The 21,483-nt window shown below is 42.5% G+C and overlaps 1 protein-coding gene across 9 annotated transcripts in view; it reads right to left on the bottom strand.

The window, feature by feature from the left end:
- Nucleotides 1–3,890, bottom strand: part of IGFL2 (IGF like family member 2) — a 101,153-nt gene extending 97,263 nt beyond the window's left edge. For 8 of the 9 annotated variants that reach the window (XR_008541135.2, XR_008541133.1, XR_008541132.1 and 5 more), the window contains exon 1: nucleotides 2,590–3,890. The gene's annotated coding sequence lies outside the window, so the exon portion shown is untranslated. The remainder of the gene's footprint in view (nucleotides 1–2,589) is intronic. The other variant, XM_016936258.4, reaches the window with a different exon arrangement.
- Nucleotides 3,891–21,483: the final 17,593 nt, after the last annotated feature.

The raw sequence follows: 21,483 nt of genomic DNA, 5'->3' as shown, positions 1-21,483 counted from the left end.
GCTCCAGCTGCGTGACAGAGAGGAGTGTCTTCAAAAAAAAAAAAATGGAGACACAGTTAACAGTTCAGGGAGCCAGAAGTCCCTGCTTCTACCCTCTCTCTTACAGGGCGGCTTGATCCCACTTATCTTGGTTGTGTACAATATGCCTGTCTGTATCAGCTCCGCATTTCTCCTCAATGTGTTTTCCCTCTCTTCAGTGGCACACAAGCAAGTTCAGAGGTTTAGTATGCACTGAACTAGGAAACTAGCCAAGTTTACCTCCACCCTGTGGGGATCAAGAGAATTACAGTCTCTCTAAAGAGAAACACCTTGCCCCAAAAGGCTACCCTCTTTTTGCCTTCCAGTTCTCCCCTTATACTTGTAGACAGTTAAACTTCTCTCCCACCTAGGAACCCAGGAGAGTTTAACTGTCTTAATAATGATAGTAGTAATAGTAAATACATCTTCATGGACCCAGGTATGGGGAAACAGAAAAGGAAAGTAATAGTAATTTGAACTGAAGAGAAGATGGTGTGAAAACTAGACTCCTGAAAGCATGACTGGCCTGCTAACCAAGGACATGAATAGTACTAACAAGGAATTTCCTCATTAACGAGTGAAAGAATGAAACGGCCAATGTAGAAGTGTATACTCTGCTAAAATAGCCTTCAAAATGAAAGTGAGGATTCTCCCACTTCTAGCCATGATGGTGTTAACTGAAACTAGACTAGCTCTCTTGACATTAACAACTATAAAACTGCACACAGAATAAAGTATATGAAGCCACTGTGTTTAGGTACCAGACAACAGGTAGCACAAGACTACAATTCCACAAGGGATGGACATTTACAGGGTGAGCCCTTAGATAAACAAGTTATTTGTCAAAGAACAATTTCCCAACTGCAATGCAGATAGCTGGGATCTGAGCACAGGACAGCAGTTCTGCAGCACTGAGGGCATTCAGGGCAGCTGGTGAGGCTGGAGTCTCTGAGGTATGGTATCAAAGAAGAACTATGCAGAGGTAAGCACCACATGTCCTTGTGGAGTCTTCCCCAAATTCCTGGCTGAGGGCTAGGCTGCATATACACAGACAAGACTATCTGTCTGATAAGACAAGGCTTATCAGACAGATAAGGCTTAAGGAAGAACTATCCTAGAATAGAGGAGAGTAAGGAAACACAATAACGAATTGCAACACTGAATTCTGGATTGCATCCTAGACCAGAAAGCGGACACGAGTGGGACAACTGATGAAACTCAAATACGGTCTGCAGATCAGTTAATAGTATTATGTCAGTATTAGTTTTCTGGTTTCAATAATTTTATTAAGGCTATGCAACATTAGAGGAAGCTGAGTGAAAAAGGCAAATTCACCATACTGTTTTTGCAACTTCTTTGTAAGTCTAAAATTATTTTAAAATAAGTTAGACAATATTTTAAATGTTACATATAAAAACGCAATCACGATAATGAACACTTCCTAAAGATGCAATCAGGGCGCCTTCACATGCTCCCTCACACCTGAAATAAGCGTTATGTATCTAAGGCTCCCCTGACCTTTGGTGTGGCCTGGTTTAGCCAGTCCAAACCAGATGCAGACAGTTGTGTGGGAAGCCTGGCGACACAGACAGTTGCACTATCACCCACAAAATAACTGGCCAATTGTGGGCTGGGTTTAGAAGGTGGGCTGATGATCCCCAGTGCGTGATGAGCATGGCAGTAAAAGCACAGGGAGATCAGGTTCCCGTCCATCAATAGGAAGCCTGCGCTACAGTGTCCACCTGGACAGGAAGTGATGGACACAGTCCTGAAAGCACAGCAGGCACTGCTCCCACTCACCAATGGGCAGCCTGCCCGGAGAGTCAGCCCTGGACATCAAGGCTGGAATTCCCTTTCTGGCTCAGCAAAATTACCACAGACCAAACCACAGACACCACAGAACTCCTTTTCCTAGTCAACACTGTCTGACTCTTTCCTGACAGAAGTCTGAAACCAAGACCACCAACAGGGACAGGGCCACACATCTCAACACTGACACCACATCCCCTTGACACTCACAATGCTTAAGTCCTGAATCAGAAGATCTCAACCTCTTTTTGGAAAGTTATTTCTTTAACTCATGATTTACACAGATACAAAGACTTGGTCAGAAGGACCAAAATACTTTCTGAAATTAGAAACAAAATTATTATAACATTCAAATAGAATCATTCCCATGAACAAGCCATGACTCACAGAATTTAATTACTAAGTAGCTGTCGTTTTCACACCTCTTTCCTTTTAAATTTATTCTTTTTTTTATTTTAAAAAATAAATAGAGATGGGATCTCCCTAAGTTGACTCGCTATGTTGATGAGAATGGTCCCAAACTCCTGGCCTCAAGGGATTCTCCCATCTCGGCCTCCCAAAGTGCTGGAATTACAGGCAGGAGCCACGGCTCGCAGCTTAAATGTATTCTGCAGTGCTAGTTCTTCCCCTGCCCCAGGATAAAAGTTAGGTCAAATCCCATTAATTTTTTGGTCATTTTATTTAATAAATATCTGCCCGTGACTCATTTAAAATGGCTTTAAGTATGTAAAAGTGAAAACGACAGTCTTGATTTAAACTTACATTTTCACTGTCTCTTCCAGCTCTGACCTGCAGTCAGGTGGTAGCCTGAACTCGAGGAAGGGATGTGGCCCTCTGACGCACGTTTTCCAACTTATCACGGTTAAGAATCTTCCTCCATTTGCTGACTTAGTTTCTGAATCTACTGTGTTTAGGGCTCAAGGAGAGACGCCAGGGAGCAATAGGGTTCTTCCTTGATGGGCAGCATTGTAGTGATCTAAAATTGACACTGTTCTGAGTTTGCAAATACTTGAAACTGACTCTTTCCTTGAGGGAAGGCTTTTTTGGCTTCTATGCAGAAATCTGTCATCTGAGCTTCCTTTGATGAGGGCAATTTCATCTGGAGTCGCTTTGGATATTTACAACCCTCATCCACCATGAAAAGTTTCTGACTCAAATCCAGGCTGCAATCGAGCTGGCAGAAGTGGTGCAGACTATGATGTAGCTAAAGCAGATGAGTACCTGCCATTCAGGTACAGGCGACGTACAGGCGTTTCCAAAGCGCCTGAGGCCTGGAAACTCGGGTGGCTGGCTGGGGGATCATGGCCAGGGGCGAAGAACATCTGAGCCCGTGTGACTTGGGTCTCATTCGGGCTATAGGGGTGCAAACAGGCTCCAATCCGCGAGGAGGATGCACTAAAGTGACCCGCTTAGGCTGCAAAACCAGGTGCACCGTGGTACGCACGACTGGCTGAGCTCCATTTTCTAGGCGGGGAACTCTGAGGCCTGACGCCCACGAGGGGAGCGGCAGCGACTTGACGCACCTCCTGGGCAGCCAAAACAAACCATTGCAGAGGATTCTTGTCCCACGCAACGAGCAGCCATGAACTCTGCAGCATCCCAATTGTCCAGAACGCCCGAAACTGGCAATGAATACTGACACCAAGGCGGTTACTGCGACGGAAACATGGCGGCCAAAGCCGCCTCATCCATCGCCTGCGCGATGTCTACTGACGACGCCTGCGCGATGTCTACTGACGACGCCTGCGCGATGTCTACTGACGACGCCTGCGCGATGTCTACTGACGACGCCTGCGCGATGTCTACTGACGACGCCTGCGCGATGTCTACTGACGACGCCTGCGCGATGTCTACTGACGACGCCTGCGCGATGTCTACTGACGACGCCTGCGCGATGTCTACTGACGACGCCTGCGCGATGTCTACTGACGACGCCTGCGCGATGTCTACTGACGACGCCTGCGCGATGTCTACTGACGACGCCTGCGCGATGTCTACTGACGACGCCTGCGCGATGTCTACTGACGACGCCTGCGCGATGTCTACTGACGACGCCTGCGCACTGCAAGGTGGGCGCCGCTCTCCATTTTCTGAGCAGTCTCCTACTGCCATCTAGTGTTGACTACTGGGATATCGGCTGAAATACCCCCAGAGAGAGTGCGTCACAGGCCTTTTGACAGACTGTGGTGAATTGATACATAGCTATGTTTGCTGCATTTTAAAGTGAGCCTTGACTCCACACTTGAATGCTGTTATAACCCCTACAAAAACTAATGGACAAAAAAGACCAATGGGTTAGGGAGTGAAGGCCTTTAGGTAATACAGGAGCGGGTGGTTAGTAGCCAGCTCCATTGTATCAAAATACCTCATTTTGTTTATCCATTCATCTGTCGATGGACCCTTGGGTTATTTCCATCTTTCGGCTACTACAAATAATGCTGATATGAACATTGATGTCAAATATCTTTTTGCGTCCCTATTTCAATTGTGTGGAGTACATACCTACTATTGGGATTGCTGGGTCGTATATTAATTAATTCTATATTTACCTTTTTGAGAAACTCCCATTGTTTTCCACAGCAGCTGAACCATTTTACATTACCACCAGCAATGCACAACACCTGTTAATTTCTCCGCATCTTTACCCACACCTGTTAATTTCTGTTTTTTTGTTAATAACCATGCTAGTTGGAGTGAAGTACTATCTCCATGTTATTTTGATTTGCATTTCCCTAATGATCAATGATGTTGCGCATCTTTTCATGTAATTATTGGCCATTTATGTATTTTATTTAGAGAAATGTCTATTCAAATCCTTCTCTTGTCTCTTAAATGAGTTATTTGTTCCCGTTGTTGAGTTCAGGAGTTATTTATATATTCTGGATATTAATCTCTTATCAGAAATACGATTTTTAAACATTCTCTCCATTCTGGGGGTTGTCTTTTCCAATTACTTTTTATATGGGTTATATGATTTAATCACAGTGTCAAAGGCACGTTTAGCGTGCACCCACCATAGCACTGTATGACTTTTATAGGCTCTCGAAACATCTATCCTGCGACCCCTGCAGGCAAGAAGATAGAGAGGGTACTCCAGCCGGTATCCCCGTATTCCTCCCTAGATGGCAGTAGGAGACTGCTCAGAGAAGAGAGCGGCGGATTCCGCAGTGGAGCGCTCCCGCAGGCGCTCCCGCGGGCGCCTCCAGCAGAGCTCGCGCAGGGGCGCACGGGGGCGGCAGTGTAAGTAGTCGCCATGTTTCTGTCCCTATCACTTTCTTGGGGGTGTCACTGATCACTGGCTATTGCGACTACCAGACGCTCTGGACACTTGGAACGCTCCTGAGTCTGCGGCTGGGTCCACTTCCTGAATGGTACTAGGATCCCCGCCTCTGGTTTCTTTTGGCTGCCCCCGAGCTACCTCAGTCTTTTTCAATGTCAGGCGGTCCAAGTTCCCTGTGGTGAAAATGGAGCCCAGTGAGTCGTGCCCATGGCAGCGCACCTGGTTTTGCAGCGTGGGCAGGTCACAGGTGCATCTTCCGCGGGGATTTGAGCCAGCGTGCACCCCCATAGCGCGACTGAGATTCCAAGTCACACCCAGGTTTTGGCCTCGCAAATCCGCCTCTGCTCCCAGCTGGCACCTGAGTATGCAGGTCGCAGCCCGCGATTTAGAAACACCAGCACCCGGGTGAATGCCCACGGCTCCTCAGCTTTCGCTGCACCGACGTCTGCACCACGCCCGTCAAGCTCAGCTGCATCCTGACTCTGGGTTGGAAACTTCGTGGTGGATGATGCCTGTAACTACCCAGATGAAATCAAGACGCAACAGCCCGCATCGAGGGATGCTTAGGTGAGAGATCCTCAGCATTTGTGTCTCTAAAGAAGCCAAAGGGGGCCTTTGAGGTAATCCGCTTTACATATTTGAAAAGCCCATGGATAATCACCATAATGTTAGGAATCTCACACCCTCTTTGTGCTTCCAGCACCGAAAGAACAGAAGCTAGGTCAGTGAACAGGGTAGACGCATAGGTAGAAGTGCCGGGCAGCCAGGAAAGATAGAGTGAAACGTATCTTTAAATCAAGAGTTTTGTTTTCACTTTTACATATTTCTGGGCATTTTAAGTTGACAACACCAGGATATTTATTATTTATATTTATTATAAATAATGTATTTATAATAAAACTAAATAATATATTTATATTTACTAAATAAAACTAACCGGGAAAATGTATACAATTTGACCTAAACTTTTAGGATCAAAGAAGAACTAGAACCACGGAATAAATTTAAAAGGAAAGAGGTGTAAAAAAGGACTGCACAGTCCTTGGAGAAATGGCACATTCTAGATCTGGAACAGAAAATATACACGATGAATCTGGAACATCTTGTGCCAGAAAATAAGGAAGTGCTGAAAATAACAATTACAATAATGATATAACCCCACATTGATCACAATATGTCAAAGGGGCACAAGGGCCAACAGAAGAGCTCCCAGTGGCCAAAGCTGGAACAATTTGAGCAAGAAATGAATTCGGTGGTATTGGGTTATGACCCTACTGTGGTCTGAATTTTTGTGTCCCTCCAAGATTCACGTTGAAACTTAATCCTCAATGCAACGGTGTTAAGAGGTAGGTTTATAGGAGATGATTAGGTCACGAAGGCTCCTCCCTCATGAGTGGGATTAGTGCCCATATAAAAGTGCTGGAGGAAGTCTGTTCTTGTTTCCCCTTTCTGCCATGTGAAGATACAGTGAGAAGATGTCATCTTTGAAGCAGAGAGCAGCCCTCACCAAACACTGACTCTGCAGGTGTTTGAAAGTTTGGACTTTCAAACTTCCGGAAACTGTGAGAGATAAATTTTTGTTGTTTATAAATTACCCAGTCTAAGGTATTTTGTTATAGCAGCAGGAATGGACTAAGATAAACCCAAAGTTTAAAATAAATACTCATGAGTTCCTACTGGTATAAATAAATGATTGAATAAATAAGTGGGGAGAAGAGACAAATCTCTAATACAGAAGAATTCCAAGTAATATATATAAATACAGCACCATCAAGGAAGGAAAGCCCAACTCCTCACCTTTTAAAATGCAGGCTGCAAATAATGACCTGGCTCCAAAAAGTTCAATGTGGAAAGGGGAGAAAAAGAGTAACTTTACACTGGAGAAAAATACCACATCAGCCAGGTAATCGGTGTCATAATCATCAATGATAAATCATGTTGACAGTATCTCCTTGATAGGATGTGATAGAAATGGTACTTTACCTCTGTTATCTTGCTCCCCAAAACCAATAATGTCAGTCTAATCATTAGAGGGAAAAATCACACAAATTCCAGTAGGGATATTCTACAACCTTACCAGTGCCCTTCAGACCCTGGTAAGGATCTGAAGCATCTTGTGCCAGAAAATAAGCAAGTTCCTTACCAGTACTGCTCATAACTGTGAAGGTCATCAAAAACAAGGAAAAATCTGAGAAACTGTCACAGTCAAGAGGAGGCTAAAGAGACAGGACAACTAAATGCAATGTGTCCTGAATAGGATTCTGGAACAGAAAGAGAACATCTGGTGAAAATGAAGAAAACCTAGATAAACTATGGACTTTAGTTACTAACGGGGTATCAATATCCTTTCATTAATTATAATAAAATACTAACGTAAGAAGCTAAAAATAGGGGAAGCTGGTTTCAAGGTATTTGGAAGCTTTTTATACTAGCTTCTTAATTTTTCTGTAAATCTAATGCTGTTCTAAAAATAAATTATTCTTTAAACTATTGAAAACTCTATTTAAGTGGTAGGTTTAAGATAGCCACAAATTCTTTCTGTTCTTCCCATTGAAAGGTGGAATTGAATCCCTTCCTCTTCAATCTGGGCTTACCTTGTGACTTCCTTGACCAGTAGAATGTGGTGAAAGTGTCTTGATTTCCATGTCAGGGACATGATTTTCATCAGCTTCGTGGAATACTTGCATGCGGAGCTTGGCTTCTGTAATGGTTAATACTGACTGTCAACTCGATTGGATTGAAGGATGCAAAGTATTGATGCTAGGTGTGCCTGTGAAGGTATTGCCAAAGAAGATTAACATTTGGGTCAGTGGGTTGGGAAAGGCAGACCCGATGTTAATCTGGGTGGGCACCATCTAATCAGCTGCCAGCTTGGCTAGAATAGAAAGCAGACAGAAAAATGTGAAAAGACTAGACTGTCTCAGCCTCCCAGCCTACATCTTTCCCTCATGCTGGATGCTTCCTGCCCTCAAACATCGGACTCCAAGTTCTCAAATATCAGACTCCAAGTTCTTCAGCTTTGGGACTCGGACTGGCTTCCTTGCTCCTCAGCTTGCAAACAGCCTATTGTGGGACCTTGTGATCGTGTGAGTTAATACTATTTAATAAACTCCCATATGTGTATATATACATACACATATATACATATGTAGATATACATACATTAATTATAATAAGTATACATATACATATATGGGAGTTTATTAAGTAGTGTTAACTCACACGATCACAAGGTCCCACAATAATAAGATATATATATGTGTGTGTGTATATATATATATGTATATATATATCTCCTCGTTCTGTCCCTCTAGACAACCCTGACTAATACAGATTTCTTGGGAGGAAGCCCAAGTAGCCCTGTGGAGGCACTAATATGAAGAGGAACTAAGACCCCCCTAGCCAATTCCCTGAACTGAGCTCCCAAATGACACCCAGCACCAGTTTCTCAAGCACATAAATGAGCCATTCTGGAAGCAAATCCTCCAGGCTCAGTCAGGCCACCGTAGCTAACACTGTGCGAAGGAGAAATGAGCCTTCCCCACTGAGACATTCCCAAGTAATGTATTAGAGAAGGAAAGAAATGTTGATTTTTTAAGCTACTAAGAAAGGAAAGAATATGCCTTGTAATTATGTGCCATCAATCAAGTTTTTCAGCAAAATCATTTTATGTGTTACAATAATTTGGCTTCTCATTACAAAAAAATACTTTCAGTCATTCTGACCATTCTATCTTTAAAGACTTCCAGTGTCCAGAAAAGAAGTTGAGATTGTGAGTCTGTAATCCAGGATTGAGGATCCTGACTGTAGAAGAGAATGTGATGTCAGAGTGTTGAGATATTTGCCAAGTTCTCGAGAATGATCCCAGAATGATTCTCTGTCAGGGAAGTTCCAGGCAGCATGGACTGGGTGGAAGAGTGCTGTTACTCTTGTGTTAGTAGAGACTGTGCCAGTTCAGTCTCTGGCCATTTTTCTGGGCCACACAGGGTGTGGTAACTTTGTCTCCCTTTGGTTACGGGACCGCATCCATCACACAGAGGGCCTAGACCTGGTGCAGCACCTGGCTGGTTATCTTGTGGGTGATAGTGTTATTCTGCTAAGGCCCCAAGGCTTCCTATGAAACTACATGTGTATGAGTCAGACATTATACCCCAGGCTAGAAATAGGTCAAGGGAGCTCCAGTTACATAATATTAAGGAAAGAAGGAACTCTAATTGCAATTACAAGAATAAGGAGGCCTATTAGGGCATCCTGATCATATCTTTAGTGAGTGTTCACTATCACTATCATGATAGTATTTTGTAGGTATCATTTAAAATACTTCTTAACCTGCCATTTTGAAATAATTTTAGATTTACAAGAATGTTGTAAAGCCAGTACAGAGTTTTGATCTTTCACCCAACTTCGTCTAATGTTAACATCTTAAATGATCCTAATACAATTATTGAAAGTAGGAAATGAATGTTGAATCTACAGGCTTTATTTTAGTTTTGTTGGTAGTCCCCTCCTGTCCACTTCCTGCTCCAGGATCCAATCCAGAATCCCACATTACTTTTGATAATGTCTCCTTTGTGCTCTCCCAACTGGGATAGTGCTTTGTGTTTTCTTGAGTCTGTATTTCTCTATTTGGTATCCATTAACTACAGGGTTTAACTCATGGCCAAAGGTATCTGCATCTCCCCTGAGATCCAGAGCCCCTGCTCTGAACCATCTCCTTTATCTCTCTTACACACCAAGCCAACATTTTCTCTGCCCTAAGTCAACCCAGGGCCAGGTACCAGACAACTAGAGGCTGCCACTATATTTCACACCCTGCCAATATTATTCAAACTGACCAGTTGTGAGCTGCATCTCCTGCCCTGTTCTGCCTTTCCCACAGAACACATCATAAGGGCTCTGGCCTAGGTTTTTGCTCACTCCTGCCTCTGTCTCCTGATCACACCTGGGGCTTCCCCACATGCCCCTGCTTCACATTCTGCGCCTCTAATTTCTACAGAAACTGTGAGTGACATTAAACATCTTTCAATGGCATTGGCATCTCCCTGTCATCACCTCCATTGATTAAAATCCCATGGGTATAAATGAGACAAATACTTCTTAAGACTTACCTCTCTGCTAAGCTTTGGGTGGTCTAGAATGTGCATGTGCAGACCAGTCTTCATCCAGGAACTTTGGTGGACCCCACGTGGATTTGGGGGGCTCGCACTTCTTCACTGATGCCACACCTAAGGGATTCCAGTTCCATCAAGCCATCCAGAACCTTAGTTCTGCGGAACTGCTGTGCTATACTCAGATCCTTGCTACTTGCACTTCCGTTGGGAAACTGTCCCCAGGCAGAGTCCAAATATCCAGGTGTTCACTCTGTGACTTTACTTTCAGAGATTGACATTTTATCCTGTCTTCGTTCACCACCTGAAAATAGTGGCCTCATTTGGTTCATCCAGTTTTACTGTTGTCCATAGCAGGAAAAGTAGTCTCGTTGCAGTCACTGCCCTTAATGGCTGTAAGTTGGAGAATCCTCACCTTCATTTTTTTCTGTTTTGAGACAGGGTCTCACTCTGTAGCCCAGGCTAGAATGCAGTAGTGTCATCTCAGCTCACTGCAACCTCTGCCTTCCAAGTTCAAGCCATCCTCCCACCTCAGACTCCCGAGTAGCTGGGACTACAGGCACGTGCCACCATGCCTGGCTAATTTTTTATCTTGTAGAGATGGAGTTTCACCATGTTGCCCAGGAGTTGCTGGTCTCAAACTCCTGGACTCATGTGATCCACCTGTCTTGGCCTCTCAAAGTGTTGGGATTACGGGCGTGAGCCACCGTGCCCAACCTCCTTACCATTTTTGAAGGCTATTTTAGAAAGGTCTTTGTTGGCTGTTATTTTCTTTTACCTCTGTAAAAATATCATTCCACCACTTGAAATTATGAATTCATTCTGCTGGTGTCCATGATCAGCAGACCAGGCTTACACTTTCAGGAGTCCTGGTTTCACACTACCTCCTGTCTAATGCAAGTCACTACTGTCTTTGTCTTACACCTCCCCATCCCCACTTCAATGAAGATTATTTATTTGGTTCCAGGACCATACCCATTTATTCGTGTGTTTATGTTTATTTGATATGAAACTTCTCCACATCCCTGGATGGGAGAGAAGCAGAACCAACTAGTGATACTAGTGATATAAGAGGAGTACGGGAAACCAGAAAGAGGGTGGCCTTTCAGGGAAGAGTATTGTGCTTGCAGAGAGGCTGTGTCTTCTCCTTACCCCCAACATAGTCAAGGGAGAGGCAAATAAGACTTGTGTCCTCATTCAGTGCATACTGAGCCCCTGAACTTTGCTGACTTGCTGGTATGCCGCTGGCATGAGGGAAAGCACATTGAGGAGGTTGGCTGAGCTGATACACATAGGCAGAGAAAAAAAGAAAAAAAAAAACAGGATCATGTCTTTTGAGTTCCTGATTCCTGAGAGTCATGGAAGGTGAATCCCATGCAGGCAAACAAACGCCATCTTGGGATTCTAGAGAGCATCATGAATGGAGGACCGCAGGCTTGTTGGGAGCTGTACTCCACTGGGCAAATATCGCAGACCTCTGGAGAGTATGGTGCCATGCCATCACCTGGGGTCACCTGGTGATTAGGCGATTCAATTTGAGGATGATTAATTTTTCCCCCAAATACAAAACATTGACCAAGAAAAACCCTTCAAAACACTTTGCACACACCCAAAATAGAGTCCAGATGCCCTGATAAGGAGTATTTCAGGCCCACCCATGTAAGAGAGAGGGTGAAGCAGGTACTTCTGGCTCCATGAACTGCCGATGTGCCTCCATGTTTGAGAGGAGCTTTATTTTGACAAAATGTAGGACAGCTGATGAGCCTGTAGATTTGACTCTCTGATGTTGTAAGTGAGGGTGCTTCTCCTTTAAATATCTGTATGGTCATCACTTTTCACCTAAGAGGGGATTGGGCGTTTTGAGCTGGGTGATGGGTAGTTAAGTCAGCAGCTTTCTGGACTCTGCACAATCACACAACCATTAGTAACACCACCAGAAATAAAATTCCTTTTTTTTTGTTTAGTTATTGAAATACATTTAATGCTTGGTATTGTGAGTGTGCAGAAGAAAGAAAATAAGACTACAAAATGAAATAAGGGCTAGAATTTAAAGCCAATGTATAGGAAATGTTCTCAATTGTGCAAGTGATTAACAGCCAGATGTTCCCCTATGATTCTGAACATGAGTCTCCAGTGCCAAGTTCCAGCCCGAAGTCTGTTGGACTCTCAGAGAAAATGTATAGTACAAAAGCAGCCAAGACTTGCATGACGTCAGCTCTTATTTCTCCTTGAGTTTTTGTCCCGTGGATGTGAATCACTAAGAACACATGCATTCCTCAAGTTTTAGGAGATAAGGCAAAAAAAAAAAAAAAAAATCTTACGGATTTGCTTCAATTCTTATTTGAGCTTCGTGGGATGCAAACATAGGAAACTAAAGCAGAAATGAGTATTGCTTCAGTAATCATGAGTCCACCCAGCTTAGTGAACAAAACAAGCGTTACCCTCCTAACCTTCCTGATAACAGGAATGTCTTGTTTGAAGTGTTTGGAGTCAGTGCATTTTACTGGCTGCCATTCAAAATATGTTTCAATTCTTAAAACTGAAACCCTGGACCTGTTCGTTCATGTTTATTGCTTTAGTCTAATCTATTGTTTGGATTTTTCCCTATGCATATGGCTCAGAGCATCTTACACAATTTGCTTCAGAATTTTCACATCTATTGCTGTTGACTAAACACTCTAATTAAAGTGCCCAAATATGTACATACAAGAATATTTGTTGCAGAATTTTTAGGGTAAGGCTGAAATATTGCAAACAACCTACATAATTTTCAAAAAGAAGACAAATGAAATAAATTACAATTTATCCATAAAATAGAAATCTAGGCAGCCATGAGAATTATCTGTGATCTGTGGGCTTTTAGGGCTTCAAGGGGGGGATGTATGATATCTTATTTATAAGAAGGGAAAAGTGTGGCATATATGTAGACTTATATGTATTCAACTATACAGAATTTATGGGAAAATACAAACACTACATCTTAAATGCAGTTACCTTTGGGGAGGGTAGGAAGCATGATAAAAATTATCAATGCTCACCATGTAATCTTTACTTCTCAGACTGAACATTTTCATTAGAATACATTTGTTTCTTATCTGTATTATTATTTTAGGTGATATTTGAAAATTGAGTGAGAAAAGTCAGTCAGATGAGAGAGAAGAATACAGAGGGTAGGAAGAGACAGAGCAAATGACCTCAGCAACACAGAATCCAGATGGGGAGAAAACTGGGGGAAAGAGGTGGAAGATTTTGCTCATGGCATTGGCAGTGCCTGGCCTCTGAGGTAGGCTCTAGAACAAAGTCCTCCACTCCCTCTCATGTCTGGGGACAGTCAACCATGTGAAAAGGTTTTCCAGGGAGGCATTTTCTCTGACCACCTGTTCTATACAGTACCGATGGGACAGCTTTCCCACGTACTGCCAGCAGCCCCGATCCAGAACTCAGCACTGCCCCTCCAGTCAGAATCAGAGGACCGAGGGGAAACATGCTCTCCTGTCCCTAATCACAAATGAAACTGTCTTTAGCATGAAGATATTCACTTGGTGAGAACTTAAGTCAACTGGACAAAGAGATGTAGGTCTCCAGTGCTCAGAGTGAATGTGTCTTTTGCAAAATCCCGAATGTGATTGCCCTGAGGCTGACATGGGGCCACAAATGCCTGAGTCATCTCTACCTCTTCCTCTATGAAACCACATAATTGCCTCAGACTGAGCTCCCAATGCACTTAATTGTTTTGATCAAAGTCTTTCCCGGCGGTTCCTCAGAAGGAAGGATTGGGTCTGGAGGCCTACCCAGGGAGGGAGTCAGAGGCCGCCCAGAGATGAACAATTCTATCTGTGTGTGCACCACCCTCCTACCAGACTTTGAAACCCTTCAACAAACAAGGGCTTTGGGATCCCCAAAATGAATCCCAAGCCCCTGTTTACAGAATCAACAAAGCAGGATGACAAATAAGGGAAAAGTTCAAATCTGGTAAACGTATCCCACAATTTGCAAGCAAAAAAATTGAGAACTATTTTTTTCAATTCAGCACACAATTAAGAATCATGTTTGCATTCAGTCTTGTTTTATGTTGGATTCCATCATGATGAGATTCGACACTCAGAGCTCGAGGTCTTTAATATCTTAATGTACCCTGTATCCCAGGACCTCAGATTACTGTGTAAGCCACTGCAAGGAAACATCAGCTCTGTCTGCCCTGGTGGGTCTTTCTTCATCTGGAGAGATAAAGAGATTGTTTAAGATTGGTGTTCAGAGACACATAGTGACACATGGTGGCTGAATTGGTTGAAGAGGATCTGTGACAAAAGGTGGAGAGATGGAGAACAGAGCAGGGTCCCCTCTTGGGAGGACCCAGTTATTGAAACTCCTTTTCTGCTGCTTTCTCCCCGCTTCAGCCTGGAGCATGGCAGGGATTCCTACCTGGGTCCTTCTTTGATTATGGGGGAAGGTGCAGTCAGAGTTCACACCTGAAACCTTTTGACTCAAAGTCTTTTGGCCCAAGGGACCAAAGAATGTTCGTCATCATTGCTGGAAGTGGAGCATAGGAGCAGGTGAATCCACACCTGGGAAAATGGCACTAGGGCTTACTCATGGGCTTAGCCATGGAGCAGTTCTCCATGATGTCACAGATCTGGTTTCCACACCTGGGGGCTGGCTGACTGACTCTTTCCTGAGGGATAGATCAGATGTGGGTCCCAGAGAGAAATAAACCTGGCTCCCAACCTGGGGCCCTGTCAGAGCCCCATCCTGCAACCCCACAAATTCCTCCTCCATTCTGCTTGTTCATCACTCTTTCCTCGCCTGAAACTCACTCTGAGCCTGAGCACACGTAGATGAGGATGCAGACAAGCCTCTGTGGGAAACGAATGGGGTCAGCAATGAGGCTTATGTGCAGTCATCTGTTTCCTGCCTGGGGAATTTTCTAGGCTAGCTTTTGTTCTGGCTAAAGCTCAGCGTTACTTTGGGGCTAATTCTTTTGGGATCGGGCTCATCGGGGTAGGGGCACTATTCCTGGGAGCTGGTCTTGGGCTCTCTGGAACCCAGGAAGGTGAAGGCATGCAAGGAAGCTCATAAAAGAGCTGAGATGAGAATCCAGGGAAGGGAGTGAGCTTCCTGGATGAGTGGAGGGCAAACTGGGACTGAGGTGCCACAGAGGCAATGAGGAAAACAGCGAGGGCCTGGGCTGAAAGCGGATGTCCAGACAGTAGTGTTAGGTATAGGCAAAGGTGGATATGCTGGGGCTGGGGTTGGAATTGAGATTGGGATCATCCTTACTAAAGGTTTGGCTTCTGTTTGCCGTGGCTTTGAAGCAGGCACAAGGAGAGTGGATGGGAGAGTGTCAGAGGATCTGAAATGGGGAATACGATTGAAGCTTGAAGCCCCTGTGAGCCTCTGGGAGGTTCTTTTATTGACCACAGCAAGATTGCAGAGTTCCCACTCCCAAACCTCTCCAGTGAGAACCAGGCTGGACATGAGGACATGCCCTTGGCTGAAGGAGAGGAGCTGAGATGGTTTTAGGAGTACAATTGGGTGAACATAATTCATGTTTACTTGCTCTTAAATGTTTTCATTCCTCAACTTTAAATTTAAATGGTTGATATAGGTTGAATGTCCTCTCCAAATCTCATGTTGAAATATAATCACCAGTATTGGAGGTGGGGCCTGGCAGGAGGTGTTCGGGTCATGGGGAAGATCCCTCATAGCTTGGTGCTGTCCTCACAATAGTGGGTTCTTGCAAGATCTGGTCATTTAAAAATGTGTGACACTTGCTCTCAGTCTCATTCCCACTCTAGCCATGTGACATGCTTGCTCCTGCTTCACATTCTGCCATGAGTAAAAGGTCCCTGAGGCCTCACCAGAAGCCAACCAGATGCCAGCACCATGCTTCCTATATAGCCTGAAGAAGCATGAGCCAAATAAGCGTCTTTTCTCTGTAAATTACCTAGCCTTGGGTATTTCCTTATAGCAATGCAAAAATGGCTTAATACACTGGTCCCTGAAGAAGTATTGGTACTTCTTTGGCTTTGAGTCTGCAGGAAAGTAGAGAGAGCTTTCATGGATGCTGGGAGTTGGGTGTTCCTAGTTACGGTTGCCAGTTTAGCAAATAAAAACATAAGAATGCCCACTTAAATTTGACATTCAGATAATTTAAACATTTTAGTATGTTTTGGGTAACACTTGGGACATACTTACACTAAATATTTCTTTGTTGCTCATCTGAAATTCAAACTTAACTAGAAGTCTTGTATTTTATCTGGCAGCTGGATTCCTTGATATATGGTGTCAAGATGTTTAAAGATCTTTGGCATCAGGCTTTCAAGAAGATGGTAGGTGCTGGCTCCCTGTGGCTTTACAAGCTCACGCTTCACCAGAAATCAAGAAAAAAAATCACCTGGCTGAGAGGGCCATGCTGAGCTAAGTTCTACTTTCAGCCTTAAGGGTCTCTCAGGGGCTACTTTGATGGGATTCTTTGGTTCTCACTTACTTTGCTTCATGGCCGTTTTGACATTCAAACCCACATACCCTCTGCCTGCTCCCAGGATTTTTTTCCAAACTCCTAGCAACTGGTTCCTGGCTGCTTCCATGGATCTTCTGACACATCACATTTTACCCTCTAGAGAGCAGCCCTGAGAAATATATCAATATAGGGCAAGAACTGGAGAGAAACAGATTCTACAGAAAATCCCCTAAGTGAGAAAGAGGCATAATCATTGTGCTCCACATTTCTGTGGACAATATCCTGGGGCTAAGGCCCGGATTGGAATCTGACTCATTCTTTCTTGGAAAGGCTTTCAGCACATTTGCTTAATATCTGCAGAGGGATCTGTAGCAGCACCCAATAAATAAATGCCGGCCAGGCGCGGTGGCTCAGGCCTGTAATCCTAGCACTTTGGGAGGCCAAGGCAGGCAGATCACAAGGTCAAGAGATTGAGACCAGCCTGGCCAACATGTTGAAACCCCGTCTCTACTAAAAATACAAAAATTAGCTGGGCATGGTGCCATGCGCCTGTATTTCCAGCTACTTGGGAGAATCACTTGAACACAGGATGCAGAGGTTGCAGTGAGTGAGATCACGCCACTGTACTCTAGCCTGGTGACAGAGCGAGACTCCATCTCAAAAAATAAAATAAAAAATAAATACCTAAGCCAATGTGGTGGTTCACATATGTAATCTCAGCAGTTTGAGAGGCCAAGGTGAGTGAATTGCTTGAGCCCAAGAGTTTAAGACCAGCCTGGGTAACATGGCAAAACCCCATTTCTACAAAAAAAAAAAAGTATAAAAATTAGCCTGGCATGGTGGCACATTCCTGTAGTCCCAGCTACTCAGGAGGCCTAGGCAGGAGGTTGAAGTGGGGATTGCTTGAGCCCATGAGGCAGAGGTTGCAGTGAGCTGAGATCATGCCACTGCACTCCAGCCTAGGCAACAGAGCAAGACCCAAAAATAACAGAAGTAAGTCCTTATCAATAATAATATTGAATGTAAGTGGGCTAAACTCTCCATCTGAAAGACATAGAGTGGCTGATTGGATTCAAAATCAAGAACCAACGATCTGTTGCCTACAAAAAACATACTTTACCCATAAAGACACACAAAGCCTGTATATAAAGGGATGGAAAAAGACATTCCATGACAATGGGAACCAAAAAAAGAACAGGAGTGCCTATACTTATATAAAAAAAATAGATTTCAAGACAGAAGCTACAAAAAGAGACAAAAAAGTCACTATATAATTATAAAGGAATCAATTCAGCAAACAAATATAACAATTTTACATATATACACCAACACTGGAGCACCCAGATATATAAAGCAAATATTATTATGGCTAAAGAGAGAGATAGGCTCAATATGATAATAGCTGGAGACATCAACACAACACTTCCAGCATTGGACAGATCTTCCAGACAGAAAATCAACAAAAAAAATTGAACTTAATCTGCACTATAGACCAAATGGACCTAATAGATATTTACAGAACATTTCATCCAATAGCTGCAGAATACACATTCTTTTCCTCAGCACATGGGTCATTCTTAAGGATAGACCATATGTTAGATCACAAAACAAGTCTTAAAACATTCAAAAATTGAAATAATATGAAGCATCTTCTCTGACCACAATGGAATGAAACTAGAAATTAATAAAAAGAGGAATTTTGCTATGTAAATACACAGAAACTAAACAATATTACTGAATGACCAGTGAGTCAATGAGGAAAGTAAGATAGAAATTGAAAAAAATATTGAAGCAAATGACAATGGAAATACAACATACCAAAATCTATGGGAAACAGCAAAAGCAGTACTAAGAGGGAATTTATAGCTATTAAAAAAGAAGAAAAACTTCAAATAACCTAATGACGCATCTTAAAGAACTAGAAAATCAAGAAGCAGCCAAATCTAAAATTAGTAAAAGAAAAGAAGTAATAAAGATCAGAGCAGAAATAAATGATATTGAAATGAAGAGAAGAACACAAAAAAAATCAATGAAACAAAAATTTGTTGTTTGAAAAGTTAAAATCAACAAACATTTAGCCAGACTAAGAAAAAAAAGAGAGGGGATCCAAATAAATGAAATCAAAGATGAAAAAGGAAACATTACGACTGATAATGCAGAAATTCAAAGGATTATTAGTGGCTACTATGAGCAACTATATGCCAATAAATTGGAAAATCTAGAAGAAATAGATAAATTCCCAGACACATACAACCTGCCAAGATGGAACCATGAAGAAACCCAAAACCTGAACAGAACAATAGCAAATAATGAGATTGAGGCTGTAATAAAAAAAGTCTCCCAGTGAAGAAAAGCCCAGGATCTGATGGCTTCACTGCTGAATTCTACAAATATTTAAGGAAAACTAATACCAATCTTTCTCCAACTACTACAAAAAAATTGAGGAGGAGGGAATATTTCCAAATTCATTCTGAGGCCAGTCTTACCCTAAAACAAAACCTGATAAAGACACATTTGAAAAGAATACTACAGGCCAATATCTCTGATGAACATTGATGCAAAAATCCTCAACAAAACACAAGCAAACTGAATTCAGCAATACATTAGAAAGATTATTCATCATGACCATGTGGGATTTATCCCTGGGGTGCAAGGATGGTTCAGTATATGAAAATCAATTGATGTGATACATCATATCAACAGAATGAGGGACAAAAGCCATATGATCATTTCAATTGATGCTGAAAAAGCACTTGATAAAATTCAACATCCCTTCATGATAAAAACCCTCCAAAAAACAGGGTATAGAAGGAATATACCACAACATAATAAAAACCGTATATGACAGACCCACAGCTAGTATCATACTGAATGGGGAAAAACTGAAAGCCTATCCTCTAACATCTGGAACATGACAAGGATTCCCACTTTCACCATTGTTATTCAACATAGTACTGGAAGTCCCAGCTAGAGAAATCAGGCCAGAAAAAGAAATAAAGGGCGTCCAAATTGGAAAGAAATAAGTCAAATTATCCTTGTTCACAGATGATGTAATCTTATATTTGGAAAAACCTAATTATTCCACAAAAAAAAAAATACTAGAACTGATGAATAAATTGAGCAAGGTTGCAGGATACAAAATCAACATATGAAAATTAGTAGCATTTCTATATGCTAACAGTGAACAATATAAAATACAAATTTTAAAAGTAATCCCATTTACAATAGCCACAAATAAAATGCCTAGGAATTAACAAAAGAAGTGAAAGATCCCCATAATCAAAACTATAAAACATTGATGAAAAATTGAAGAGGACACCAAAAAATGGAAAGATATTCCATGTTCATTGATTGGAAGAATCAATATTGTTAAAATGTTCATACTACCCAAAGCAATCTACAGATCCAATGCAATCTGTATCAAAATATCAATGACATTCTTCACAGAAATAGAAAAAACAATTCTAAAATTTATGTGGAACCACAAAAGACCCAGTATAGCCAAAGCTGTCCTAAACAAAAAGAACAAAACGGAAGGAATCACATCTCCTGACTTCAAATTATGCTATGTATCTACAGTAACCAAAACAGCATGGTACTCTCATAAAAACAGACACATAGACCAATGGAACATAATCAAGGACCTAGAAACAAATCCACACACCTACAGTTAACTGATTTTCAACAAAGATGCCAAGTACATACACTGGGGGAAAGTCTCACTGATCTCTTCAATAAATGGTGCTGGGGAAACTGGATATCCATAGGCAGAAGAGTAAAACTAGACCCCTATCTCTCATCATATACAAAAATCAAATCAAAATGGATTAAATACTTAAATCTAAGACCTGAAACTATAAAACTAGTACAAGAAAACATCAGGGAAACTCTCCAGGACGTTGGTCTGAGCAAAGATTTCTTGAGTAATACCTCACAAACACAAGAAACCAGAACAAAAATGGACAAATGGATCACATCAAGTTAAAAAAGCTTCTGCAGGCTGGGCACAGTGGCTCACACCTGTAATCCCAGCACTTTGGGACGCCAAGGTGGGTGGATCACAAGGTCAGGAGATCGAGACCATCCTGGCTAACACAGTGAAACCCTGTCTCTACTAAAAATAGAAAAAATCAGCTGGGCGTGGTGGCGGGGCCTGTAGTCCCAGCTACTCGGGAGGCTGAGGCAGGAGAATGGCGTGAACCCGGGAGGCGGAGCTTGCAGTGAGCCGAGATCGCGCCACTGCACTCCAGCCTGGGCGACAGAGCGAGACTCCCTCTCAAAAAAAAAGAAAAGAAAAGAAAAGAAAAGCTTCTGCACAGCAAAGGAAACAATCAATGAAGTGAAGAGACAACACACAGAATAAGAAAAATATTTGCAAACTACCCATATGATGAAAAATTAGTAAAAAAAGAAAAGAAAAGAAAAATTAGTAACCACAATACCTAAGGAGCTCAAACAACTCTATAGGAAAAAAATATAATAATCTGATCAAAAGAATCGGTGAAAGATCTGAATAGACATATATCAAAAGAAGACATACAAATGGCAAACAGGCATATGAAAAGGTGTTCAATATCATTGATCTTCAGAGAAATGCTAATCAAAACTGCAATGAGATATCATCTCACCCCAGTTAAAATGGTTTATATCCTTAAGACAGGCAATAACAAGTGCTGGCAGGGATGCGGAGAAAAGGGAACCCTCATACACTGTTGGTAGGAATGTAAATTAATACAACCTCTGTGGAAAACTGTTTGAAGATTCCTCAAAAAACTAAAAATAGAGTTACCATATGATCCTACTGCTGG

This window comes from Pan troglodytes, chromosome 20 (assembly GCF_028858775.2).
Source record: "Pan troglodytes isolate AG18354 chromosome 20, NHGRI_mPanTro3-v2.0_pri, whole genome shotgun sequence".
Taxonomy (NCBI): Eukaryota; Metazoa; Chordata; class Mammalia; order Primates; family Hominidae; genus Pan; species Pan troglodytes.
The sequence above is the reverse complement of the archived record's forward strand: the minus strand, read 5'-3'. Positions and strand labels throughout refer to the sequence as shown.